The 25,909-nt window shown below is 43.3% G+C and overlaps 27 non-coding genes and 3 pseudogenes across 27 annotated transcripts; all 30 read left to right on the plus strand.

The window, feature by feature from the left end:
* Nucleotides 1-362: 362 nt before the first annotated feature.
* On the plus strand, nt 363-481 carry LOC142513890 (5S ribosomal RNA). Its single transcript, XR_012809813.1, has one exon. It is a non-coding gene; the product is annotated as a 5S ribosomal RNA (ribosomal RNA).
* A 1,401-nt stretch (nt 482-1,882) lies between these two features.
* Nucleotides 1,883-2,000, plus strand: LOC142507404 (5S ribosomal RNA). The gene has a single exon (XR_012805663.1). It is a non-coding gene; the product is annotated as a 5S ribosomal RNA (ribosomal RNA).
* Nucleotides 2,001-2,681: 681 nt separating this feature from the next.
* LOC142514209 (5S ribosomal RNA) lies at nt 2,682-2,800 on the plus strand. The gene has a single exon (XR_012810115.1). It is a non-coding gene; the product is annotated as a 5S ribosomal RNA (ribosomal RNA).
* Nucleotides 2,801-3,483: 683 nt separating this feature from the next.
* On the plus strand, nt 3,484-3,606 carry LOC142508936 (5S ribosomal RNA). Its single transcript, XR_012807132.1, has one exon. It is a non-coding gene; the product is annotated as a 5S ribosomal RNA (ribosomal RNA).
* Nucleotides 3,607-4,237: 631 nt separating this feature from the next.
* LOC142509902 (5S ribosomal RNA) lies at nt 4,238-4,356 on the plus strand. The gene has a single exon (XR_012808048.1). It is a non-coding gene; the product is annotated as a 5S ribosomal RNA (ribosomal RNA).
* A 682-nt stretch (nt 4,357-5,038) lies between these two features.
* Nucleotides 5,039-5,157, plus strand: LOC142509422 (5S ribosomal RNA). The gene has a single exon (XR_012807596.1). It is a non-coding gene; the product is annotated as a 5S ribosomal RNA (ribosomal RNA).
* A 621-nt stretch (nt 5,158-5,778) lies between these two features.
* LOC142506422 (5S ribosomal RNA) lies at nt 5,779-5,897 on the plus strand. The gene has a single exon (XR_012804716.1). It is a non-coding gene; the product is annotated as a 5S ribosomal RNA (ribosomal RNA).
* Nucleotides 5,898-6,537: 640 nt separating this feature from the next.
* On the plus strand, nt 6,538-6,656 carry LOC142506891 (5S ribosomal RNA). Its single transcript, XR_012805165.1, has one exon. It is a non-coding gene; the product is annotated as a 5S ribosomal RNA (ribosomal RNA).
* A 683-nt stretch (nt 6,657-7,339) lies between these two features.
* On the plus strand, nt 7,340-7,457 carry LOC142509924 (5S ribosomal RNA). The gene has a single exon (XR_012808069.1). It is a non-coding gene; the product is annotated as a 5S ribosomal RNA (ribosomal RNA).
* A 681-nt stretch (nt 7,458-8,138) lies between these two features.
* Nucleotides 8,139-8,257, plus strand: LOC142515308 (5S ribosomal RNA). Its single transcript, XR_012811161.1, has one exon. It is a non-coding gene; the product is annotated as a 5S ribosomal RNA (ribosomal RNA).
* Nucleotides 8,258-8,942: 685 nt separating this feature from the next.
* Nucleotides 8,943-9,060, plus strand: LOC142515692 (5S ribosomal RNA). Its single transcript, XR_012811524.1, has one exon. It is a non-coding gene; the product is annotated as a 5S ribosomal RNA (ribosomal RNA).
* A 681-nt stretch (nt 9,061-9,741) lies between these two features.
* LOC142515659 (5S ribosomal RNA) lies at nt 9,742-9,860 on the plus strand. Its single transcript, XR_012811493.1, has one exon. It is a non-coding gene; the product is annotated as a 5S ribosomal RNA (ribosomal RNA).
* Nucleotides 9,861-10,541: 681 nt separating this feature from the next.
* On the plus strand, nt 10,542-10,660 carry LOC142517543 (5S ribosomal RNA). The gene has a single exon (XR_012813284.1). It is a non-coding gene; the product is annotated as a 5S ribosomal RNA (ribosomal RNA).
* A 683-nt stretch (nt 10,661-11,343) lies between these two features.
* Nucleotides 11,344-11,461, plus strand: LOC142507229 (5S ribosomal RNA). The gene has a single exon (XR_012805490.1). It is a non-coding gene; the product is annotated as a 5S ribosomal RNA (ribosomal RNA).
* A 682-nt stretch (nt 11,462-12,143) lies between these two features.
* LOC142517471 (5S ribosomal RNA) lies at nt 12,144-12,261 on the plus strand. Its single transcript, XR_012813216.1, has one exon. It is a non-coding gene; the product is annotated as a 5S ribosomal RNA (ribosomal RNA).
* A 682-nt stretch (nt 12,262-12,943) lies between these two features.
* On the plus strand, nt 12,944-13,062 carry LOC142507128 (5S ribosomal RNA). The gene has a single exon (XR_012805391.1). It is a non-coding gene; the product is annotated as a 5S ribosomal RNA (ribosomal RNA).
* Nucleotides 13,063-13,740: 678 nt separating this feature from the next.
* Nucleotides 13,741-13,859, plus strand: LOC142507539 (5S ribosomal RNA). Its single transcript, XR_012805794.1, has one exon. It is a non-coding gene; the product is annotated as a 5S ribosomal RNA (ribosomal RNA).
* Nucleotides 13,860-14,540: 681 nt separating this feature from the next.
* Nucleotides 14,541-14,659, plus strand: LOC142513450 (5S ribosomal RNA). The gene has a single exon (XR_012809396.1). It is a non-coding gene; the product is annotated as a 5S ribosomal RNA (ribosomal RNA).
* A 683-nt stretch (nt 14,660-15,342) lies between these two features.
* Nucleotides 15,343-15,461, plus strand: LOC142517210 (5S ribosomal RNA). The gene has a single exon (XR_012812968.1). It is a non-coding gene; the product is annotated as a 5S ribosomal RNA (ribosomal RNA).
* Nucleotides 15,462-16,142: 681 nt separating this feature from the next.
* On the plus strand, nt 16,143-16,261 carry LOC142513253 (5S ribosomal RNA). Its single transcript, XR_012809210.1, has one exon. It is a non-coding gene; the product is annotated as a 5S ribosomal RNA (ribosomal RNA).
* A 681-nt stretch (nt 16,262-16,942) lies between these two features.
* LOC142514520 (5S ribosomal RNA) lies at nt 16,943-17,061 on the plus strand. Its single transcript, XR_012810410.1, has one exon. It is a non-coding gene; the product is annotated as a 5S ribosomal RNA (ribosomal RNA).
* Nucleotides 17,062-17,744: 683 nt separating this feature from the next.
* Nucleotides 17,745-17,863, plus strand: LOC142515747 (5S ribosomal RNA). Its single transcript, XR_012811575.1, has one exon. It is a non-coding gene; the product is annotated as a 5S ribosomal RNA (ribosomal RNA).
* Nucleotides 17,864-18,543: 680 nt separating this feature from the next.
* LOC142516219 (5S ribosomal RNA) lies at nt 18,544-18,662 on the plus strand. Its single transcript, XR_012812025.1, has one exon. It is a non-coding gene; the product is annotated as a 5S ribosomal RNA (ribosomal RNA).
* A 669-nt stretch (nt 18,663-19,331) lies between these two features.
* Nucleotides 19,332-19,450, plus strand: LOC142516587 (5S ribosomal RNA). Its single transcript, XR_012812374.1, has one exon. It is a non-coding gene; the product is annotated as a 5S ribosomal RNA (ribosomal RNA).
* Nucleotides 19,451-20,132: 682 nt separating this feature from the next.
* On the plus strand, nt 20,133-20,251 carry LOC142511460 (5S ribosomal RNA; annotated as a pseudogene).
* Nucleotides 20,252-20,899: 648 nt separating this feature from the next.
* Nucleotides 20,900-21,018, plus strand: LOC142509224 (5S ribosomal RNA). Its single transcript, XR_012807409.1, has one exon. It is a non-coding gene; the product is annotated as a 5S ribosomal RNA (ribosomal RNA).
* A 680-nt stretch (nt 21,019-21,698) lies between these two features.
* Nucleotides 21,699-21,817, plus strand: LOC142513643 (5S ribosomal RNA). Its single transcript, XR_012809579.1, has one exon. It is a non-coding gene; the product is annotated as a 5S ribosomal RNA (ribosomal RNA).
* A 648-nt stretch (nt 21,818-22,465) lies between these two features.
* On the plus strand, nt 22,466-22,584 carry LOC142510223 (5S ribosomal RNA). Its single transcript, XR_012808348.1, has one exon. It is a non-coding gene; the product is annotated as a 5S ribosomal RNA (ribosomal RNA).
* Nucleotides 22,585-23,265: 681 nt separating this feature from the next.
* On the plus strand, nt 23,266-23,388 carry LOC142512172 (5S ribosomal RNA; annotated as a pseudogene).
* A 589-nt stretch (nt 23,389-23,977) lies between these two features.
* LOC142510874 (5S ribosomal RNA) lies at nt 23,978-24,095 on the plus strand (annotated as a pseudogene).
* The last annotated feature ends 1,814 nt before the right edge of the window (nt 24,096-25,909 follow it).

The raw sequence follows: 25,909 nt of genomic DNA on the forward strand, positions 1-25,909 counted from the left end.
TCTGTTTTCTCGAGAAATCCGTTTAGGAAGTCCAAAATTCGATTCGGTTCCATTTTATCGTATCCCAGGCATAATAATAGCTTTACATTCGTTTTTTTCTTCTGTTTTGTTTTTTCCCATTTTCTGGGAGCATTTAACAATTTTTGTTGTCGTGAGCCTGTTCTCTGCGGAAGGGTATAACGTAGATTACACCGGAGACGGTTAACTCATTAAAAATAATTATTTCTACTATTTAGCCATAATTTACGTAAACGGTCGCGACACGAGGACTGCCCAAGGAGGTCACCCATCCTAGCTATGCCATCCGCCGTCCGCTCCACACGTACTCGAAGGATATAAGAAAAAACATCCCACTCAATTTCAGGTGCGATCATACCAGCACTAATGCACCGGATCCCATTAGAACTCTGAAGTTAAGAGTGCTTGGGCGAGTGCAGTACTAGGATGGGTGACCATCTGAGAAGTCCTCGTGTTGCACCCCTTTCGTGTTTTTCTATTTTTGATTACTTGTTGACAGAATTTTCGGCTCAAATCATTTGAATCTCGATCGGGACCAGATAAGACATGTGAAATCAACATGGCTCGGGCACTCCCGGAGTTGGACAAAATTGTAGGCTAATTTGATTGTGAACGGGCAAGCGAACGAGACTCATTACTCCGCAATGAGCTGGCGAGATTTTAGCCGAATTTCTCTCTAAGACCCTAATTTGCGATTTTCCGCTTCTGTTAAGCTTTCAGACGATTTTGGCTCAAATCATCTGAATTTGCGATTTTCCGCTTCTGTTAAGCTTTCAGACGCTTCTCTAAGCTTGGGCGAGAGCAGTACTAGGATGGTTGACCCCATGGGAAGTCCCCGTGTTGCACCCTTTTTCGTGTTTTTCTATTTTTGATTACTTTTTGACAGACGATTTGGCTCAAATCATCTGAATCTCGATCGGGACCAGATAAGACATGTGAAATCAACGTGGCTCGGGCACTGCCGGATCTGGACAAAATTGTAGGCTAATTTATTGTAAACGGGCAAACGGACGAGACTCATTACTACGCAATGAGCTGACGAGATTTTAGCCGAATTCCTTCTCTAAGACCATCTAATTTGCTATTTACCGCTTCTGTTAAGCTTTCGTTTCCTCGAGAAATCCGCTTAGGAAGTTCGAAATTCGATTCCGGTTCCATTTTATCGTATCCCAGGCATAATAATAGCTTTACATTCGTTATTTCCTTCTTCTTATTTTTTTCTATTTTCTAGGAACAATTATCGATTTTTGTTGTCGTGAGCCGGTTCTGTGCGGAAGGGTATGACGCAGATTACCCCAGAGATGGTTAACACATTAAAAAAAATATTTCGACTGAAATCAACGTAGCTCGGCCACTGCCGGATTTAGACAAAATTGTAGGCTAATTTGATTGTAAACGGGCAAACGAACGAGACTCGTTATTACGCAATGAGCTGGTGAGATTTTAGCCGAATTCCTTCTCTAAGACTCTAATTTGCGATTTTCCGCTTCTGTTGAGCTTCCTTTTCCTCGAGAAATCACGTTTACATTCGCTATTCCTTCTTCTTATTTTTTTTCTATTTCTGAGTACATTTATCGATTTTTGGTTGGCGTGAGCCGGTTCTGTGCGGAAGGGGATGACGCAGATTACTCCGGAGACGGATAACTCATTTAAAACAATTATTTCGACTGTTTTATCCATAATTTACGGTAAACGGTCGTGACACGAGTACTTCCCGGAGAGGTTACCCATCCTAGCTCGGCCATCGCGCCAGAATGCTTACCTTCATGGTTCTGATTGGGCGAGAGCAGTGCCGCGTGTTGTCCAATTGTCGCCTTCTCCACACGTACTCTTGAGATATAAGAATAAACATCCACTCAATGTCGGGTGCGATCATACCAGCACTAATGCACCGGATCCCATCAGAACTCCGAAGCTAAGCGTTCTGGACGAGAGCAGTACAAGGATGGGTGACCACCTGGGAAGTCCTCGTGTTGCACCCATTTTCGTGTTTTTCTATTTTTGATTACTTGTTGACAGACGATTTTCGGCTCAAATCATCTGAATCTCGATCGGGACCAGATAAGACATGAGAAATCAACGTAGCTCGGGCACTGCCGGATTTGGACAAAATTGTAGCCTAATTTGATTGGTAACGGGCAAACGAACGAGACTCATTACTCCGCAATGAGCTGGCTAGATTTTAGCCGAATTCCTTCTCTAAGACCCTCTAATTTGCGATTTTCCGCTTCTGTTAAGCTTCCGTTTTCTCGAGTAATCCGCTTAGTAAGTTCGAAATTCAATTTCGGTTCCACTTTATCGTATCCCAGGCATAATAAAAGCTTTACATTCGATATTTTCTTCTTCTTATTTTTTTCCTATTTTTTGGGAACATTTAGCGATTTTTATTGTCGTGAGCCGGTTCTGTGCGGAAGGGTATGACCCAGATTACTCCAAAGACAATCAACTCGTTAAAAACAATTATTTTGAATGTTTTATCCATAATTACGTAAGGGTCGCGACACGAGGACTTCCCAGGGAGGTCATCCATCCTAGCTCTGCCATCGCGCCAGAACGCTTAACTTCATGGTTCTGATTGGGAGAGAACAGTGCCGCGTGTTGTCCATCGCCGCCCGCTCCACACATACTCGAAGGATATAAGAATAAACATCCAACTCAATATCAGGTGCGATCATACCAGCACTAATGCACAAGATCCCATCAGAACTCCGAAGTTAAGCGTGCTTGGGCGAGAGCAGTACTAGGATGGGTGACCCCCTGGGAAGTCCTCGTGTTGCACCCCTTTTCGTGTTTTTCTATTTTTGATTACTTGATGACAGACGATTTTCGGCTCAAATCATCTGAATCTTGATCAGGAATAGATAAAACATGTGAAATCAACGTAGCTCAGGCACTGCCAGATTTGGACAAAATTGTAGACTAATTTGATTTTAAACGGGAAAACGAACGAGACTCATTACTCCGTAATGAGCTTGCGAGATTTTAGCCAAATTCCTTCTTTATGACCCTCTAATTTGCGATTTTCCGCTTCTGTTAAGCTTCCGTTTCCTCGAGAAATCCGCTTAGGAAGTTCGAAATTCGATTTCGGTTCCACTTTATCGTATCTCAGGCATAATAAAAGCATTACATTCGCTATTTTCTTCTTCTTATTTTTTTCCTATTTTCTGGGAACATTTATCGATTTTTGTTGTCGTGAGCCGGTTCTGTGCCGAATGGTATGACCCAGATTACTACGGAGACGGTTAACTCATTAAAAACAATTATGTCGACTATTTTATCCGTAATTTACGTAAACGGTAGCGACACGAGGACTTCCAAGAAAGGTCACCCATCCTAGCTCTGCCATCGTGCCAGAACGCTTAACTTCATGGTTCTGATTGGACGAGAGCAGTGCCGCGTGTTGTCCATCGCCGCCCGCTCCACACATACTCGAAGGATATAAGAATAAACATCCCACTCAATATCAAGTGCGATCATACCAGCACTAATGCACTGGATCCCATCAGAACTCCGAAGTTAAGCGTGCATGGGCGAGAGCAGTACTAGGATGGGTGACCGACCCCTTGGGAAGTCCTCGTGTTGCAACCCTTTTCGTGTTTTTCTATTTTTTATTACTTGTTGACAGACGATTTTCGGCTCAAATCATCTGAATCTCGATCGGGACCAGATGAGACATGTGAAATCAACGTAGCTCGGGCACTGCCGGATTTGGACAAAATTGTTGCCAAACGAACGAGAATCATTACTCCGCAATGAGCTTGCGAGATTTCAGCCGAATTTCTTCTCTAAAACCCTCTAATTTGCGATTTTCGCTTCTGTTAAGCTTCCGTTTCCTCGAGAAATCCGATTAGGAAGTCCGAAATTTTATTCCGGTTCCATTTTATCTTATCACAGGCATAATAATAGTTTTATATTCGCTATTTTCTTCTTCTTATTTTTTTTTTCCATTTTCTGGGAATACTTACTCCGGATACGGCTTACTCATTACTCCGTATACGGCTTGCTCATTAAAAACATTATTTGACTGTTTTATCCATAATTTACGTAAACGGTCGTGACACGAGTACTTCCCAGGGAGGTTACCTATCCTAGCTCTGCCATCGCGCCAGAACGCTTAACTTCATGGTTCTGATTGGGCGAGAGCAGTGCCGCGTGTTGTCCATCGTCGCCTTCTCTACACGTGCTATTGGGATATAAGAATAAACATCCAATCAATGTCGGGTGCGATCATACCAGCACAAATGCACCGGATCCCATCAGAACTCCGAAGCTAAGCGTGCTTGGACGAGAGCAGTACTAGGATGGGTGACCACCTGGGAAGTCCTCGTGTTGCACCCCTTTTCGTCTTTTTCTATTCTTGATTACCTGTTCACAGACGATTTTCGGCTCAAATCATCTGAATCTCAATCGGGACCAGATAATAGATGTGAAATAAACGTAGCTCGGGCACGGCTGGATTTGGACAAAAATGTAGCCTAATTTGATTGTAAACGGGCAAACGAACGAGACTCATTACTCCGCAATGAGCTGGCTAGATTTAGCCGAATTCCTTCTCTAAAACCCTCTAATTTGCGATTTTCCGCTTCTGTTAAGCTTCCGTTTCCTCGAGTAATCCGCTTAGTAAGTTCGAAATTCAATTTCGGTTCCACTTTATCGTATCCCAGGCATAATAAAAGCTTTACATTCGCTATTTTCTTCTTCTTATTTTTTTTCCTATTTTCTGGGAACATTTAGAGATTTTGTTGTCGTGAGCCGGTTCTGTGCGGAAGGGTATGACCCAGATTACTCCAGAGACGATTAACTCATTAAAAACAATTATTTTGAATGTTTTATCCATAATTTACGTAAACGGTCGCGACACGAGGATTTCCCAGGGAGGTCACCCATCCTAGCTCTGCCATCGCGCCAGAACGCTTAACTTCATGGTTCTGATTGGGCGAGAGCAGTGCCGCGTGTTGTCCATCGCTGCCCGCTCCACAAATACTCGAAGGATATAAGATTAAACATCCAACTCAATATCGGGTGCGATCATACAAGCACTAATGCACGGGATCCCATCAGAACTCCGAAGTTAAGCGTGCTTGGGCGAGAGCAGTGATAAGATGGGTGACCCCCTGAGAAGTCCTCGTGTTGTACCCTTTTTCATGTTTTTCTATTTTTGATTACTTAATGACAGACAATTTTTGGCTCAAATCCTCTGAATCTCGATCAGGAATAGATAAAACATGTGAAATCAACGTAGCTCGGACACTGCCGGATTTGGACAAAATTGTAGACTAATTTGATTGTAAACTTGCAAACGAACGAGACTCATTACTCCGCAATGGGCTTGCGAGATTTTAGCCAAATTCCTTCTTTAAGACCCTCTAATTTGCGATTTTCCGCTTCTGTTAAGCTTCCGTTTCCTCGAGAAATCCGCTTAGGAAGTTCGAAATTCGATTTCAGTTCCACTTTATTGTATCGCAGGCATAATAAAAGCTTTACATTCGCTATTTTCTTCTTCTTATTTTTTTCCTATTTTCTAAGAACATTTATCAATTTTTGTTGTCGTGAGCCGGTTCTGTGCCGAATGGTATGACCCAGATTACTCCGGAGACGGTTAACTCATTAAAAACAATTATGTCGACTGTTTTATCCATAATTTACGTAAACGGTCGCGACACGAGGACTTTCAAGGGCGGTCACCCATCCTTGCTCTGCCATCGCCGCCCGCTCCACACATACGCGAGGCATATAAGAATAAAAATCACACTCAATGTGGGGTGCGATCATACCAGCACTAATGCACCGAATCCCATCAGAACTCCGAAGTTAAGCGTGCTTGGGCGAGACCAGTACTAAGATGGGTGACCCCATGGAAAGTCCTCATGTTGCACCCCTTTTCGTGTTTTTCTATTTTTGATTACTTGTTGACAGATGACTTTTGACTCAAATAATCTGAATCTCGATCATGACCAGATAAGACATGTGAAATCAACGTAGCTCGGGCACTGCCGGATTTGGACAAAATTGTAGGCTAATTTGATTGTAAACGGGCAAACGGACGAGACTCATTACTACGCAATGAGCTGACGAGATTTTAGTCGAATTCCTTCTCTAAGACCCTCTAATTTGCGATTTACCGCTTCTGTTAAGCTTTCGTTTCCTCGATAAATCCGCTTAGAAAGTTTGAAATTCGATTCCGGTTCCATTTTATTGTATCCCAAACATAATAATTGCTTTACATTCGCTATTTTCTTCTTTTTACGTGAGCCGGTTCTATACAGAAGGGTATTACGTAGATTACTCCGGAGACGTTTAACTCATTAAAAACAATTATTTCGACTGTTTTATCCATAATTTACGTAAACGGTCGTGACACGAGTACTTCCCAGGGAGGTTACCCATCCTAGCTCTCCCATCGCACTAGAACGCTAAACTTCATGGTTCTGATTAGGCGAGAGCAGTGCCTCGTGTTGTCCATCGTCGCTTTCTCCACACGTACTCTTGGGATATAAGAATAAACATCCACTCAATGTCGGGTGCGATCATACCAGCACTAATTCACCGGATCCCATCAGAACTCCAAAGTTAAGCGTGCTTGGGCGAGAGCAGTACTAGGATAGGTGACCCCCAGGGAACTCCTCGTGTTCCACCCCTTTTCGTGTTTTTCTATTTTTGATTACTTGTTGACAGACGATTTTCGGCTCAAATCATCTGAATCTCGATCGGGACCTGATAAGACATGTGAAATCAACGTAGCTCGGGCACTGCCGGATTCGGACAAAATTGTAGCCTAATTTGATTGTAAACGGGCAAACGAATAAGACTCATTACTCCGCAATGAGCTTGGGAGATTTTAACCAAATTCCTTCTCTAAGACCCTCTAATTTGCGATTTTCCACTTCTGTTAACCTTCCGTTTCCTCGAGAAATCCGCTTAGCAAGTTCGAAATTCGATTTCGGTTCCACTTTATCGCAACCCATGCATAAGAAAAGCTTTACATTCGCTATTTTCTTCTTCTTATTTTTTTCCTATTTTCTGGGAACATTAAGCGATTTTTGTTGTCGTGAGCCGGTTCTGTGCCGAAGAGTATTACCCAGATTACTCCGGAGACAGTTAACTAATTAAAAACAATTATGTCGACTGTTTTTTCCATAATTTACGTAAACGGTCACGACCCGAGGACTTCCACGGGAGGTCACCCATCATAGCTCTGCCATCGCGCCAGAACACTTAACTTCATGGTTCTGATTGGGCGAGAGCAGTGCCGCGTGTTGTCCATCGCCGCCCGTTCCACCCGTACTCGAGGGATATAAGAATGAACATTCAACTCAATGTCTGGTGCTATCATACAAGCACTAATGCACCGGATCCCATCAGAACTCCGAACTTAAGCGTGCTTGGGCGAGAGCAGTACTAGGATGGTTGACCCCTGGGAAGTCCTCGTGTTGCACCTTTTTTCGTGTTTTTCTATTTTTGATTACTTGTTGACATATGTTTTTCGGCTCAAATCACTTGAATCTCGTTCAGGACCAGATAAGACATGTGAAATCAACGTAGCTCGAACATTGCCGGATTTGGACAAAATTGTAGCCTAATTTGATTGTAAACGGGCAAACGAACGAGACTTTTTACTCCGCAATGAGCTGGCGAGATATTAGCCGAATTTCTTCTCTAAAACCCTCTAATTTGCGATTTTCCGCTTCTGTTAAGCTTTCATTTCCTCGAGAAATCCGCTTAGGAAGTCCAAAATTTATTCCGGTTCCATTTTATTTTATCCGAAGCATAATAATAGCTTTACATTCGCTATTTTTTTCTTCTTATTTTTTTCTGTTTTTTGGGAATACTTAGTGATTTTTTTTGTCGTGAGCCGGTTCTATGCAGAAGGGTATTACGTAGATTACTCCGGAGACGTTTAACTCATTAAAAACAATTATTTCGACTGTTTTATCCATAATTTACGTAAACGGTCGTGACACGAGTACTTCCCAGGGAGGTTACCTATCCTAGCTCTCCCATCGCACTAGAACGCTAAACTTCATGGTTCTGATTAGGCGAGAGCAGTGCCTCGTGTTGTCCATCGTCGCTTTCCTCCACACGTACTCTTGGGATATAAGAATAAACATCCACTCAATGTCGGGTGCGATCATACCAGCACTAATTCACCGGATCCCATCAGAACTCCAAAGTTAAGCGTGCTTGGGCGAGAGCAGTACTAGGATAGGTGACCCCCAGGGAACTCCTCGTGTTGCACCCCTTTTCGTGTTTTTATATTTTTGATTACTTGTTGACAGACGATTTTCGGCTCAAATCATCTGAATCTCGATCGGGACTTGATAAGACATGTGAAATCAACGTAGCTCGGGCACTGCCGGATTCGGACAAAATTGTAGCCTAATTTGAATGTAAACGGGCAAACGAATGAGACTCATTACTCCGCAATGAGCTTGGGAGATTTTAACAAAATTCCTTCTCTAAGACCCTCTAATTTGCGATTTTCCACTTCTGTTAACCTTCCGTTTCCTCGAGAAATCCGCTTAGGCAAGTTCGAAATTCGATTTCGGTTCCACTTTATCGCAACCCATGCATAAGAAAAGCTTTACATTCGCTATTTTCTTCTTCTTATTTTTTTCCTATTTTCTGGGAACATTAAGCGATTTTTGTTGTCGTGAGCCGGTTCTGTGCCGAAGAGTATTACCCAGATTACTCCGGAGACAGTTAACTAATTAAAAACAATTATGTCGACTGTTTTTTTCCATAATTTACGTAAACGGTCACGACCCGAGGACTTCCACGGGAGGTCACCCATCATAGCTCTGCCATCGCGCCAGAACACTTAACTTCATGGTTCTGATTGGGCGAGAGCAGTGCCGCGTGTTGTCCATCGCCGCCCGTTCCACACGTACTCAAGGGATATAAGAATGAACATTCAACTCAATGTCTGGTGCGATCATACCAGCACTAATGCACCGGATCCCATCAGAACTCCGAAGTTAAGCGTGCTTGGGCGAGAGCAGTACTAGGATGGTTGACCCCTGGGAAGTCCTCGTGTTGCAACCCCTTTTCGTGTTTTTCTATTTTGATTACTTGTTGACATATGATTTTCGGCTCAAATCACTTGAATCTCGATCAGGACCAGATAAGACATGTGAAATCAACGTAGCTCGAACATTGCCGGATTTGGACAAAATTGTAGCCTAATTTGATTGTAAACGGGCAAACGAACGAGACTTTTTACTCTGCAATGAGCTGGCGAGATTTTAGCCGAATTTCTTCTCTAAAACCCTCTAATTTGCGATTTTTCGCTTCTGTTAAGCTTTCATTTCCTCGAGAAATCCGCTTTGGAAGTCCAAAATTTATTCCGGTTCCATTTTATTTTATCCCAGGCATAATAATAGCTTTACATTCGCTATTTTCTTATTCTTATTTTTTTTTCTGTTTTCTTGGAATACTTAGCGATTTTTGTTGTCGTGAGCCGGTTCTATGCAGAAGGGTATTACGTAGATTACTCCGGAGACGTTTAACTCATTAAAAACAATTATTTCGAATGTTTATCCATAATTTACGTAAACGGTCGTGACACGAGTACTTCCAAGGGAGGTTACCCATCCTAGCTCTCCCATCGCACTAGAACGCTAAACTTCATGGTTCTGATTAGGCGAGAGCAGTGCCTCGTGTTGTCCATCGTCGCTTTCTTCACACGTACTCTAGGGATATAAGAATAAACATCCACTCAATGTCGGGTGCGATCATACCAGCACTAATTCACCGGATCCCATCAGAACTCCAAAGTTAAGCGTGCTTGGGCGAGAGCAGTACTAGGATAGGTGACCCCTAGGGAACTCCTCGTGTTGCACCCCTTTTCGTGTTTTTCTATTTTTGATTACTTGTTGACAGACTATTTTCGGCTCAAATAATCTGAATCTCGATCGGGACCAGATAAGACATGTGAAATCAACGTGGGTCGGACACTGCCGGATTTGGACAAAATTGTAGCCTAATTTAATTGTAAACGGGCAAACGAACGAGACTCATTCCTCCGCAATGAGCTGACGAGATTTTAGCCGAATTCCTTCTCTAAGGCCCTCTAATTTGCGATTTTCCGCTTCTGTTAACTTCCGTTTCCTCGAGAAATCCGCTTTGGAAGTTCGAAATTCGATTTCGGTTCCACTTTATCGTATCCCAGGCATAATAAAACCTTTACATTCGCTTTTTTCTTCTTTTTATTTTTTTCCTATTTTCTAGGAACATTTAGCGATTTTTGTTGTCGTGAGCCGGTCTGTGCGGAAGGGTATGACCCAGATTACTCCGGAGACGGGTAACTCATTAAAAACAATTATTTCGAATTTTTTATCCATAATTTATGTAAACGGTCGCGACACGAGGTCTTCCCAGGGAGGTCACCCATCCTAGCTCTGCCATTGCGCCAGAACGCTTAACTTCATGGTTCTGATTGGGCGAGAGCAGTGCCGCGTGTTGTCCATCGCCGCCTGCTCCACACGTACTCGAGGGATATAAGAATAAACATCCCACTCAATGTCGGGTGCGATCATACCAGCATTAATGCACCGGATCCCATCAGAACTCCGATGTTAAGCGTGCTTGAACGAGAGCAGTTCTAGGGTGGGTGACCCCCTGGGAAGTTCTCGTGTTGCACCCTTTTTCGTGTTTTTCTATTTTTGATTACTTGTTGACAGACGATTTTCGGCTCAAATCATATGAATCTCGATCGGGACCTGATAAGACATGTGAAATCAACGTAGCTCGGGCACTGCCGGATTCGGACAAAATTGTAGTCTAATTTGATTGTAAACGGGCAAACGAACGAGGCTCATTACTCCGCAATGAGCTTGCGAGATTTTAACCTAATTCCTTCTCTAAGACCCTCTAATTTGCGATTTTCCACTTCTGTTAACCTTCCGTTTCCTCGAGAAATCCGCTTAGGAAGTTCGAAATTCGATTTCGGTTCCACTTTATCGCAACCCATGCATAAGAAAAGCTTTACATTCGCTATTTTCTTCTTCTTATTTTTTTCCTATTTTCTGGGAACATTAAGCGATTTTTGTTGTCGTGAGCCGGTTCTATGCCGAAGAGTATGACCCAGATTACTCCGGAGACAGTTAACTAATTAAAAACAAATATGTCGACTGTTTTATCCATAATTTACGTAAACGGTCACGACCCGAGGACTTTCACGGGAGGTCACCCATCCTAGCTCTGCCATCGCGCCAGAACACTTAACTTCATGGTTCTGATTGGGCGAGAGCAGTGCCGCGTGTTGTCCATCGCCGCCCGTTCCACACGTACTCGAGGGATATATGAATGAACATTCAACTCAATGTCTGGTGCGATAATACTAGCACTAATGCACCGGATCCCATCAGAACTCCGAAGTTAAGCGTGCTTGGGCGAGAGCAATACTAGGATGGTTGACCCCTGGGAAGTCCTCGTGTTGCACCCCTTTTCGTATTTTTCTATTTTTTATTACTTGTTGACAGATGATTTTCGGCTCAAATCACTTGAATTTCGATCAGGACCAGATAAGACATGTGAAATCAACGTAGCTCGAACATTGCCGGATTTGGACAAAATTGTAGCCTAATTTGATTGTAAACAGGCAAACGAACGAGACTTTTTACTCCGCAATGAGCTGGCGAGATTTTAGCCGAATTTCTTCTCTAAAACCCTCTAATTTGCGATTTTCCGCTTCTGTTAAGCTTTCGTTTCCTCGAGAAATCCGCTTAGGAAGTCCGAAATTGATTCCGGTTCTATTTTATTTTATCCCAGGCATAATAATAGTTTTACATTCGCTATTTTCTTCTTCTTATTTTTTTTCTGTTTTCTGGGAATACTTAGCGATTTTTGTTGTCGTGAGCCGGTTCTATGCAGAAGTGTATTATGTAGATTACTCCGGAGACGTTTAACTCATTAAAAACAATTATTTCGACTGTTTTATCCATAATTTACGTAAACGGTCGTGACACGAGTACTTCCCAGGGAGGTTACCCATCCTAGCTCTCCCATCGCACTAGAACGCTTAACATCATGGTTCTGATTGGGCGAGAGCAGTGCCGCGTGTTGTCCATCGCCGCCCGTTCCACACGTACTCGAGGGATATAAGAATGAACATTCAACTCAATGTCTGGTGCGATCATACTAGCACTAATGCACCGGATCCCATCAGAACTCCGAAGTTAAGCGTGCTTGGGCGAGAGCAATACTAGGATGGTTGACCCCTGGGAAGTCCTCGTGTTGCACCCCTTTTCGTATTTTTCTATTTTTTATTACTTGTTGACAGATGATTTTCGGCTCAAATCACTTGAATTTCGATCAGGACCAGATAAGACATGTGAAATCAACGTAGCTCGAACATTGCCGGATTTGGACAAAATTGTAGCCTAATTTGATTGTAAACAGGCAAACGAACGAGACTTTTTACTCCGCAATGAGCTGGCGAGATTTTAGCCGAATTTCTTCTCTAAAACCCTCTAATTTGCGATTTTTTGCTTCTGTTAAGCTTTAGTTTCCTCGAGAAATCCGCTTAGGAAGTCCGAAATTGATTCCGGTTCCATTTTATTTTATCCCAAGCATAATAATAGCTTTACATTCGCTATTTTCTTCTTCTTATTTTTTTTCTGTTTTCTGGGAATACTTAGCGATATTTGTTGTCGTGAGCCGGTTCTATGCAGAAGGGTATTACGTAGATTACTCCGGAGACGTTTAACTCATTAAAAACAATTATTTCGACTGTTTTATCCATAATTTACGTAAACGGTCGTGACACGAGTACTTCCCAGGGAGGTTACCCATCCTAGCTCTCCCATTGCACCAGAACGCTTAACATCAAGGTTCTGATTAGGCGAGAGCAGTGCCGCGTGTTGTCCATCTCTGTCTGCTCCACACGTACGCGAGGAATATAAGAATAAAAATCCCACTCAATGTGGGGTGCGATCATACCATCACTAATGCACCGGATCCCATCAGAACTCCGAAGTTAAGCGTGCTTGGGCGAGACCAGTACTAGGATAGGTGACCCCTAGGGTACTCCTCGTGTTGCACCCCTTTTCGTGTTTTTCTATTTTTGATTACTTGTTGACAGACGATTTTCGGCTCAAATAATCTGAATCTCGATCGGGACTAGATAAGACATGTGAAATCAACGTAGGTCGGACACTGCCGGATTTGGACAAAATTGTAGCCTAATTTGATTGTAAACGGGCAAACGAACAAGACTCATTGCTCCGCAATAAGTTGACGAGATTTTAGCCGAATTCCTTCTCTAAGGCCCGCTAATTTGCGATTTTCCGCTTCTGTTAACTTCCGTTTCCTCGATAAATCCGCTTAGGAAGTTCGAAATTCGATTTCGGTTCCACTTTATCGTATCCCAGGCATAATAAAAGCTTTACATTCGCTATTTTTCTTCTTTTATTTTTTTCCTATTTTCTGGGAACATTTAGCGATTGTTGTCGTGAGCCGGTCTGTGCGGAAGGGTATGACCCAGATTACTCCGGAGACGGGTAACTCATTAAAAACAATTATTTCGAATGTTTTATCCATAATTTATGTAAACGGTCGCGACACGAGGTCTTCCCAGGGAGGTCACCCATCCTAGCTCTGCCATCGTGCCAGAACGCTTAACTTCATGGTTCTGATTGGGCGAGAGCAGTGCCGCGTGTTGTCCATCGCCGCCCGCTCCACACGTACTCGAGGGATATAAGAAAAAACATCCCACTCAATGTCGGGTGCGATCATTCCCGCACTAATGCAGCAGATCCCATCAGAACTCCGAAGTTAAGCTTGCTTGGGCGAGAGCTGTACTAGGATGGGTGACCCCCTGGGAAATCCTCGTGTTGCACCCTTTTTCGTGTTTTTCTATTTTTGATTACTTGTTGACAGATGATTTTCGGCTCAAATCACTTGAATCTCAATCGGGACAAGCTAAGACATGTGAAATCAACGTAGCTCGAACATTGCCAGATTTGGACAAAATTGTAGCCTAATTTGGTTGTAAACGAGCAAACGAACGAGACTTATTACTCCGCAATGAGCTGGCGAGATTTTAGCCGAATTTCTTCTCTAGAACCCTCTAATTTGCGATTTTCCGCTTCTGTTAAGCTTTTGTTTCCTCGAGAAATCCGCTTAGGAAGTCCGAAATTGATTCCGGTTCCATTTTATTTTATCCCATGCATAATAATAGCTTTACATTCGCTATTTTCCTCTTCTTATTTTTTTCTGTTTTCTTGGAATACTTAGCGATTTTTGTTGTCGTGAGCCGGTTCTGTGCGGAAGGGTATGACGCAGATTACTCCAGAGACGGTTAACTCATTAAAAAAAATTATTTCGAATGTTTTATCCATAATTTATGTAAACGGTCGCGACACGAGGTCTTCCCAGGGAGGTCACCCATCCTAGCTCTGCCATCGCGCCAGAATGCTTAACTTCATGGTTCTGATTGGGCGAGAGCAGTGCCGCGTGTTGTCCATCTCCGCCCGCTCCACACGTACGCGAGGCATATAAGAATAAAAATCCCACTCAATGTGGGGTGCGATCATACCAGCACTAATGCACCGGATCCCATCAGAACTCCGAAGTTAAGCGTGCTTGGGCGAGACTAGTACTAGGATAGGTGACCCCCAGAGAACTCCTCGTGTTGCACCCCTTGTCGTGTTTTTCTATTTTTGATTACTTGTTGACAGATGATTTTTGGCTCAAATAATCTGAATCTCGATCGGGACCTGATAAGACATGTGAAATCAACGTAGCTCGGGCACTGCCGGATTCGGACAAAATTGTAGCCTAATTTGATTGTAAACGGGCAAACGAACGAGACTCATTACTCCGCAATGAGCTTGCGAGATTTTAACAAAATTCCTTCTCTAAGACCCTCTAATTTGCGATTTTTCACTTCTGTTAACTTTCCGTTTCGTCGAGAAATCCGCTTAGGAAGTTCGAAATTTGATTTCGGTTCAACTTTATCGCAACCCATGCATAAGAAAAGCTTTACATTCGCTATTTTCTTCTTCTTATTTTTTTCCTATTTTCTGGGAACATTTAGCGATTTTTGTTGTCGTGAGCCGGTTCTGTGCTGAAGGGTATGACGCAGATTACTCCGGAGACGGTTAACTCATTAAAAACAATTATTTCGAATGTTTTATCCATAATTTATGTAAACGGTCGCGACACGAGGTCTTCCCAGGGAGGTCACCCTTCCTAGCTCTGCCATCGCGCCAGAATGCTTAACTTCATGGTTCTGATTGGGCGGGAGCAGTGCCGCGTGTTGTCCATCTCTGCACGCTCCACACGTACGCGAGGCATATAAGAATAAAAATCCCACTCAATGTGGGGTGCGATCATACCATCACTAATGCACCGGATCCCATCAGAACTCCGAAGTTAAGCGTGCTTGGGCGAGACCAGTACTAGGATAGGTGACCCCCAAGGAACTCCTCGTGTTGCACCCCTTTTCGTGTTTTTCTATTTTTGATTAGTTGTTGACAGACGATTTTCGGCTCAAATAATCTGAATCTCGATCGGGACTAGATAAGACATGTGAAATCAACGTAGGTCGGACACTTCCGGATTTGGACAAAATTGTAGCCTAATTCGATTGTAAACGGGCAAACGAACGAGACTCATTGCTCCGCAATGAGCTGGCGAGATTTTAGCCGAATTCCTTCTTTAAGGCCCTTTAATTTGCGATTTTCCGCTTCTGTTAACTTCCGTTTCCTCGAGAAATCCGCTTAGGAAGTTCGAAATTCGATTTCGGTTCCACTTTATCGTATCCCAGGCATAATAAAAGCTTTACATTCGCTAGTTTCTTCTTCTTATTTTTTTCCTATTTTCTGGGAACATTTAGAGATGTTTGTTGTCGTGAGCCGTTTCTGTGCGGAAGGGTATGACCCAGATTACTCCGGAGACGGTTAACTCATTAAAAACAATTATTTCGAATGTTTTATCCAAAATTTATGTAAACGGTCGCGACACGAGTTCTTCCCAGGGAGGTCACCCATCCTAGCTCTGCCATCGCGCCAGAATGCTTAACTTCATGGCTCATTTGGGCGAGAGCAGTGCCGCGTGTTGTCCATCGCCGCCCGCTCCACACGTACGCAAGGCATATAAGAATAAAAATCCCACTCAATGTGGGGTGCGATCATACCAGCACTAATGCATCGGATCCCATCAGAACTCCGAAGTTAAGCGTGCTTGGGCGAGAGCAGTACTAGGATGGTTGACCCCCTGGGAAGTCCTCGTGTTGCACCCTTTTTCGTGTTTTTCTATTTTTGATTACTTGTTGACAGATGATTTTCGGCTCAAATCACTTGAATCTCGATCGGGACCAGATAAGACATGTGAAATAAACGTAGCTCGAACATTGCCGGATTTGGACAAAATTGTAGCCTAATTTGGTTGTAAACGGGCAAACGAACGAGGCTTATTACTGCGCAATGAGCTGGCGAGATTTTAGCCGAATTTCTTCTCTAAAACCCTCTAATTTGCGATTTTCCGCTTCTGTTAAGCTTTCGTTTCCTCGAGAAATCCGCTTAGGAAGTCCGAAATTGATTCCGGTTCCATTTTATTTTATCCCAGGCATAATAATAGCTTTACATTCGCTATTTTCCTCTTCTTATTTTTTTCTACTTTATGGGAATACTTAGCGATTTTTGTTGTCGTGAGCCGGTTCTGTGCGGAAGGGTATGACGCAGATTACTCCGGAGACGGTTAACTCATTAAAAACATTTATTTCGAATGTTTTATCCATAATTTATGTAAACGATCGCGACACGAGGTCTTCCCAAGGAGGTCACCCATCCTAGCTCTTCCATCGCGCCAGAATGCTTAACTTCATGGTTCTGATTGGGCGAGAGCAGTGCCGCGTGTTGTCCATCTCTGCCCGCTCCACACGTACGCGAGGCATATAAGAATAAAAATCCCACTCAATGTGGGGTGCGATCATACCAGCACTAATGCACCGGATCTCATCAGAACTCCGAAGTTAAGCGTGCTTGGGCGAGACCAGTACTAGGATAGGTGACCCCCAGGGAACTCCTCGTGTTGCACCCCTTTTCGTGTTTTTCTATTTTTGATTACTTGTTGACAGACGATTTTTGGCTCAAATAATCTGAATCTCTATCGCGACCTGATAAGACATGTGAAATCAACGTAGCTCGGGCACTGCCGGATTCGGACAAAATTGTAGCCTAATTTGATTGTAAACGGGCAAACGAACGAGACTCATTACTCCGCAATGAGCTTGCGAGATTTTAACCAAATTCCTTCTCTAAGACCCTCTAATTTGCGATTTTCCACTTCTGTTAACCTTCCGTTTTCTCGAGAAATCCGCTTAGGAAGTTCGAAATTTGATTTCGGTTCCACTTTATCGCAACCCATGCATAAGAAAAGCTTTACATTCGCTATTTTCTTCTTCTTATTTTTTTCCTATTTTCTGGGAACATTTAGCGATTTTTGTTGTCGTGAGCCGGTTCTGTGCGGAAGGGTATGACGCAGATTACTCCGGAGACGGTTAACTCATTAAAAACAATTATTTCGAATGTTTTATCCATAATTTATGTAAACGGTCGCGACAAGAGGTCTTCCCAGGGAGGTCACCCATCCTAGCTCTGCCATCGCGCCAGAATGCTTAACTTCATGGTTCTGATTGGGCGGGAGCAGTGCCACGTGTTGTCCATCTCCGCCCGCTCCACACGTACGTGAGGCATATAAGAATAAAAATCCCACTCAATGTGGGGTGCGATCATACCAGCATTAATGCACCGGATCCCATCAGAACTCCGAAGTTAAGCGTGCTTGGGCGAGACCAGTACTAGGATAGTTGACCCCCAGGGAACTCCTCGTGTTGCACCCCTTTTCGTGTTTTTCTATTTTTGATTACTTGTTGACAGACGATTTTCGGCTCAAATAATCTGAATCTCGATCGGGAAAAGATAACACATGTGAAATCAACGTAGGTCGGACACTGTCGGATTTGGACAAAATTGTAGCCTAATTTGATTGTAAACGGGCAAACGAACGAGACTCATTACTCCGCAAAGAGCTGGCGAGATTTTAGCCGAATTCCTTCTCTAAGGCCCTCTAATTTGCGATTTTCCGCTTCTGTTAACTTCCGTTTCCTCGAGAAATCCGCTTAGGAAGTTCGAAATTCGATTTCGGTTCCACTTTATCGTATCCCAGGCATAATAAAAGCTTTACATTCGCTATTTTCTTCTTCTGGTTTTTTTCTATTTTCTGAGAACATTTAGAGATGTTTGTTGTCGTGAGCCGGTTCTGTGCGGAAGGGTATGACCCAGATTACTCCGGAGATGGTTAACTCATTAAAAACAATTATTTCGAATGTTTTATCCATAATTTATGTAAACGGTCGCGACACGAGGTCTTCCCAGGGAGGTCACCCATCCTAGCTCTGCCATCGCGCCAGAATGCTTAACTTCATGGCTCATTTGGGCGAGAGCAGTGCCGCGTGTTGTCCATCGCCGCCCGCTCCACACGTACGCGAGGCATAAAAGAATAAAAATCCCACTCAATGTGGGGTGCGATCCTACCAGCACTAATGCACCGGATCCCATCAGAACTCCGAAGTTAAGCGTGCTTGGGCGAGACCAGTACTAAGATGGGTGACCCCCTGGTAAGTCCTCGTGTTGCTCCCCTTTTCGTGTTTTTCTATTTTTGATTACTTGTTGACAGATGATTTTCGGCTCAAATAATCTGAATCTCGATCGGGACCAGATAAGACATGTGAAATCAACGTAGCTCGGGCACTGCCGGATTTGGACAAAATTGTAGGCTAATTTGATTGTAAACGGGCAAACGAACGAGACTCAATGAGATGGCGATATTTTAGCCGAATTCCTTCTCTAAGACCCTCTAATTTGCGATATACTGCTTCTGTTAAGCTTTCGTTTCCTCGAGAGATCCGCTTAGGAAGTTCGAAATTCGATTCCGGTTCCACTTTATCGTATCTCAGGATTAATTATAGCTTTACATTCGCTATTTCCTTCTTATTTTTTTCCTATTTTCTGGGAACATTTAGAGATTTTTGTTGTCGTGAGCCGGTTCTGGGCAGAAGGATATGACGCAGATTACTCTGCAGACGGTTAACACATTAAAAACAATTATTTCAACTGTTTTAGCCATAATTTACGTAAACCGTCGCGACACAAGGACTTTCCAGGGATGTCACCCATCCTAGCTCTACCATCGCGCCAGAACGCTTAACTTCTTGGTTCTGATTGGGCGAGAGCAGTGCCCCGTATTTTCCATCGCCGCCCGCTCCACACGTACTCGAGGGATATAAGAATAAACATCCACTCAATGTCCGGTGCGATCATACCAGCACTAATGCACCGGATCCCATCAGAACTCCGATGTAAAGCGTGCTTGGGCGAGAGCAGTACTAGGGTGGGTGACCCCCATGGAAGTCCTCGTGTTGCACCTCTTTTCGTGTTTTTCTATTTTTGATTACTTGTTGACAGACGATTTTCGGCTCAAATCATCTGAATCTCGATTGGGACCAGATAAGACAAGTGAAATCAACGTTGCTCGGGCACTGCCGGATTTGGAAAAATTGTAGCCTAATTTGATTGTAAACGGGCAAACGAACGAGACTCATTATTCCGCAATGAGCTGGCGAGATTTTAGCTGAATTCCTTCTCTTAGACCCTCTAATTTGCGATTTTCCGCTTCTTTTAAGCTTCTGTTTCCTCGAGAAATCCGCTAAGGAAGTCCGAAATTTGATTCTGGTTCCATTTTATCGTATCTCAGGCATAATAATAGCTTTACATTCGCTATTTTCTTCTTCTTATTTTTTTCCTATTTTCTGGGAACATTTATCGATTTTTGTTGTCGTGAGCCGGTTCTGTGCGGAAGGGTATGACGCAGATTACTCCGGAGACGGTTAACTCATCAAAAACAATTATTTCGATTGTTTTATCCATAATTTATGTAAACAATCGCGACACGAGGACTTCCCAAGGAGGTCACCCATCCTAGTTCTGCCTTCGCGCCAGAACGCTTAACTTCAAGGTTCTGATTGGGCGAGAGTAGTGCCGCGTGTTGTCCATCGCTGCCCGCTCCACACGTACGCTAGGCATATAAGAATAAAAATCCCACTCAATGTCGGGTGTGATCATACAAGCACTAATGCTCCGAATCCCATCATAACTACGAAGTTAAGCGTGCTTGGGCGAGACCAGTACTAGGATGGGTGACTCCCTGAGAAGTCCTCGTGTTGCACCTCTTTTCGTGTTTTTCTATTTTTGATTACTTGTTGACAGATGATTTTCGTCTCAAATCATCTGAATCTCGATCGGGACCAGATAAGACGTGAAATCAACGTAGCTCGGGCACTGCCGGATTTGGACAAAATTGTAACCTAACTTGATTGTAAACGGGCAAACGAACGAGACTCATTACTCCGCAACGAGGTGACGAGATTTTAGTTGAATTCCTTCTCTAAGACCCTCTAATTTGCGATTTTCCGCTTCTCTTAAGCGTCTGTTTCCTCGATAAATCCGCTTAGGAAGTCCGAAATTCGATTCAGGTTCCATTTTATCGTATCCTAGGAATATAAATAACTTTCTATTCGCTATTTTCTTCTTCTTAATTATTTTTTTATTTTCTGGGAACATTTAGCAATTTTTGTTGTTGTGAGCCGGTTCTGTGCGGAAGGGTATGACGCAGATTATTCCGGAGACGGTTAACTCATTAAAAACAATTATTTCGACTGTTTTCTCTATAATTTACGTAAACGGTCACGACACGAGAACTTCCCAAGGAAGTCACCCATCCTAGCTCTGACATCGCGCAAGAACGCTTAACTTCATGGTTCTGATTGGGCGAGATCAGTACCTCGGGGGATATAAGAATAAACATCCCTCTCAATGTCGGGTGCGATCATACCATCATTAATTCACCGGATCCCATCAGAACTCCGAAGTTAAGCGTGCTTGGGCGAGAGCTATACTAGGATGGGTGACCACCTGGGAAGTCCTCATTTTGCACCCTTTTTAGTGTTTTTCTTTTGTTGATTACTTGTTGACAGACGATTTTCGGCTCAAATAATCTGAATCTTTTTCGGGACAAGATAAGACATGTGAAATAAACGCAGCTCGGGCACTGCCGGATTTGGACAAAATTGTAGGTTAATTTGATTGTAAACGGGCAAAAGAACGAGACTCATTCTACGCAATGAGCTGGCGAGATTTTAGCCGAATTCCTTCTCTAAGACCCTCTAATTTGCGATTTTCCGCTTCTGTTAAGCTTCCGTGTCCTCGAGAAATCCGCTTAGGAAGTCCGAAATTTGATTCTGGTTCCATTTTATCGTATCCCAAGCATAATAATAGCTTTACATTCCCTATTTTCTTCTTCTTATTTTTTTTGTATTTTCTTGGAACATTTGGCGATTTTTGTTGTCGTGAGCCTGTTCTGAGCGGAAGGGTATTACGTAGATTACTCCGTAGAAGGTTACCTCATTAAAAACAATTATTTCGACTGTTTTATCCATAATGTACGTAAACGATCGCGACACAAGGACTTCCTAGGGAGGTCACACATCCTAGCTCTGCCATCGAGCCAGAACGCTTAACTTCATGGTTCTGATTGGGCAAGAGCAGTGCCGCGTGTTGCCCATCGCCGCCCACTCCACACGTACTCGAGGGATATAAGAATAACATCCCACTCAATTCGGGTGCGATCATACCAGCACTAATGCATCGGATCCCATAAGAACTCCGAAGTTAAGCGTGCTTGGGCGAGAGCAGTACTAGGATGGTTGACCCCCTGGGAAGTCCTCGTGTTGCACCCCTTTTCGTGTTTTTCTATATTTGATTACTTGTTGACATGCGATTTTCGGCTCAAATCATATGAATCTCGATCGAGATCAGATAAGACATGTGAAATCAACGTAGCTCGGGCACTGCCGGATTAGAACAAAATTGTAGCCTAATTTGATTGTAAACGGGCAAACGAACGAGACTCATTACTCCGCAACGAGGTGACGAGATTTTAGTTGAATTCCTTCTCTAAGACCCTCTAATTTGCGATTTTCCGCTTCTATTAAGCGTCTGTTTCCTCGATAAATCCGCTTAGGAAGTTCGAAATTTGATTCCGGTTCCATTTTATCGTATCCCAGGCATAATAATAGTTTTACATTCGCTATTTTCTTCTTCTTAATTTTTTTTATATTTTCTGGAAACATTTAGCAATTTTTGTTGTTGTGAGCCGGTTCTGTGCGGAAGGGTATGACGCAGATTATTCCGGAGACGGTTAACTCATTAAAACAATTATTTCGACTGTTTTCTCTATAATTTACGTAAACGGTCACGACACGAGTACTTCCCAAGGAAGTCACCCATCCTAGCTCTGACATCGCGAAGAACGCTTAACTTCATAGTTCTGATTGGGCGAGATCAGTACCTCGAGGGATATAAGAATAAACATCCCTCTCAATGTCGGGTGCGATCATACCATCACTAATTCACCGGATCCCATCAGAACTACGAAGTTAAGCGTGCTTGGGCGAGAGCTATACTAGGATGGGTGACCCACTGGGAAGTCCTCGTGTTGCTCCCTTTTTAGTGTTTTTCTTTTGTTGATTACTTGTTGACAGACGATTTTCGGCTCTAATAATCTGAATCTTTTTCGGGACCAGATAAGACATGTGAAATCAACGCAGCTCGAGCACTGCAGGATTTGGACAAAATTGTAGGTTAATTTGATTGTAAACGGGCAAAAGAACGAGACTCATTCTACGCAATGAGCTGGCGAGATTTTAGCCGAATTCCTTCTCTAAGACCCTCTAATTTGCGAATTTCCGCTTCTGTTAAGCTTCCGTTTCCTCGAGAAATCCGCTTAGGAAGTCTGAAATTCGATTCTGGTTCCATTTTATCGTATCCCAAGCATAATAATAGCTTTACATTCCCTATTTTCTTCTTCTTATTTTTTTTGTATTTTCTGGGCACATTTGGCGATTTTTGTTGTCGTGAGCCTGTTCTGAGCGGAAGGGTATTACGTAGATTACTCCGTAGACGGTTAACTCATTAAAAACAATTATTTCGACTGTTTTATCCATAATATACGTAAACGATCGCGACACAAGGACTTCCCAGGGAGGTCACACATCCTAGCTCTGCCATCGCGCCAGACCGCTTAACTTCATGGTTCTGATTGGGCAAGAGCAGTGCCGCGTGTTGCCCATCGCCGCCCACTCCACACGTAGTCGAGGGATATAAGAATAAACATCCCACTCAAAGTCATTGCTATCATTCTAGCACTAATGCACCGGATCCCATCAGAACTTCGAAGTTAAGCGTGCTCGGGCGAGAGCAGTACTAGGATGGGTGACCGACCCCCTGGGAAGTCCTGGTGTTGCATCTCTTTTTGTGTTTTTCTATTTTTGATTGATTACTTGTTGACAGACGATTTTCGGCTCAAATCATCTGAATCTCGATCGAGACCAGATAAGACATGTGAAATAACAGTAGCTCGGTCACTGCGGGATTTGGACAAAATTGTAGCCTAATTTGATTGTAAACGGGCAAACGAACGAGACTCATTACTCCGCAACGAGCTGGCGAGATTTTAGCCGAATTCCTTCTCTATGACCCTCTAATTTGCGATTTTCCGCTTCTGTTAAGATTCCGTTTCCTCGAGAAATCCGCTTAGGAAGTTCGAAATTCGATTCCGGTTCCATTTTATCGTCTCTCTGGCATAATAATAGCTTTACATTTGCTATTTTCTTCTTCTTATTTTTTTTTTCTATTTTCTGGGAACATTTAGCGATTTTTGTTGTCGTAAGCCGGTTCTGTGCGGAAGGGCATTACGTACGGAGACGGTTAGCTCTGCCATCGCGCCAGAACGCATAACTTCATGGTTCTGATTGGGCGAGAGCAGTGCCGCGTGTTGTCCATCGCCGTCCGCTCCACACGTACTCGAGGATATAAGAATAAAAATCCCACTCAATGTCGGGTGCGATCATACCAGCACTAATGCACCGGATCCCATCAAAACTCCGAAGTTAAACGTGCTTGGGCGAGAGCAGTACTAGGATGGGTGGCCCCCTGGGAAGTCCTCGTGTGAAATCAACGTAGCTCGGGCATTGACAGATTTGGACAAAATTGTAGCCTAATTTAATTGTAAACGGGCAAACGAACGAGATTCATTCCTCCGCAATGAGATGGCGTGATTTTAGCCGAATTTCTTCTCTAAAACTCTCTAATTTGCGATTTTACGCTCCTGTTAAGTTTTCGTTTCCTCGAGATATCCGCTTAGGAAGTCCGAAATTTGATTCCGGTTCCTTTTTATCGTATCCCAATCATAAAAATAGCTTTACATTCGCTATTTTCTTCTTCTTATTTTTTTTCTATTTTCTGGGAACATTTAGCAATTTTTGTTGTCGTGAGCCGGTTCTAAGCAGAAGGGTATTACGACGATTACTCCGGAGACGGTTAACTCATTAAAAACAATTATTTCGACTGTTTTATCCATAATGTACGACTGACACGAGGACTTCCCAGGGAGGTCACCCATCCTAGCTCTGCCATCGTGCTAGAACGCTAAACTTCAAGGTTCTGATTGGTCGAGAGCAGTGCCGCCCGTTGTCCATCGCCGCCCGCTCCACACGTACTCGAAGGATATAAGAATAAACATCCCACTAAATGTCGGGTGCGATCATACCAGCACTAATGGGTGACCCCATGGGAAGTCCTCGAGTTGCACCCCTTTTCATGTATTTCTATTTTTGATTACTTGTTGAAAGTCGATTTTCGGCTCAAATCTTCCGAATCTCGATCGGGAGCAGATAAGACTTGTGAAAGCAACGTAGCTCGAGCATTGCCGGATTTGGATAAAATTGTAGGCTAATTTGATTGTAAACGGGCAAACGAACGAGACTGGTTACTCCGAAAAGAGCTGGCGAGATTTTAGCCGAATTCCTTCTCTAAGACCCTCTAATTTGCGATTTTTCGCTTCTGTTAAGCTTCCTTTTCCTCGAGAAATCCGTTAAGGAAGTCCGAAATTCGATTCCGGTTCTATTTTATCGTATCCCAAGCATAATAATTGCAGCACCCCTTTTCGTGTTTTTTTATTTTTGATTACCTGTTGACAGACGATTTTTGGCTCAAATCATCTGAATCTCGATCAGGACCAGAGAAGACATGTGAAATCAACGTAGCTCAGGCACTGCCGGATTTGGACAAAATTGTAGGCTAATTTGAGTGTAAACGGGCAAACGAACGAGACTCATTCCTCCGCAATGAGCTGACGAGATTTTAGCCGAATACCTTCTCTAAGACCATCTAATTTGCGATTTTCCGCTTCTGTTAAGCTTCCGTTTCCTCGAAAAATCCGCTTACGAAGTCTAAAATTCGATTCCGGTTTCATTTTATCGTATCCCAGGCATAATAATAGCTTTAGATTCGTTATTTTCTTATTCTTATTTTTTTCTATTTTCTGGGAACATTTAGCGATTTTTGTTGTCGTGAGCCGGTTATGTGCGGAAGTGTATGACGCAGATTACTCCGGAGACGGTTAACTCATAAAAAACAATTATTTCGACTGTTTTAACCATAATTTACGTAAATGGTCGCGACACGAGGACTTCCAGGGGAGGTCACCCATCCTCGCTCTGCTATCGCGCCAGAACGCTTAACTTCATTGTTCTGATTGGGCGAGAGCAGTGCCGCGTGTTGTCCATCGCCGCCCGCTCCACACGTACTCGAGGGATATAAGAATAAATATCTCACTCAATGTTTGTTGCGATAATACCAGCACTAATACAACGGCTCCCATCAGAACTCCGAAGTTAAGCGTGCTTGGGGAAGAGCAGTACTGTTCACCTTGTGTTTTTCTATTTTTGATTACTTGTTGACAGACAATTTTCGGCTTAAATCATCTGACT

The sequence above is a fragment of the Primulina tabacum genome, chromosome 10 (genome assembly GCF_025594145.1).
Source record: "Primulina tabacum isolate GXHZ01 chromosome 10, ASM2559414v2, whole genome shotgun sequence".
NCBI classification, from domain to species: domain Eukaryota; kingdom Viridiplantae; phylum Streptophyta; class Magnoliopsida; order Lamiales; family Gesneriaceae; genus Primulina; species Primulina tabacum.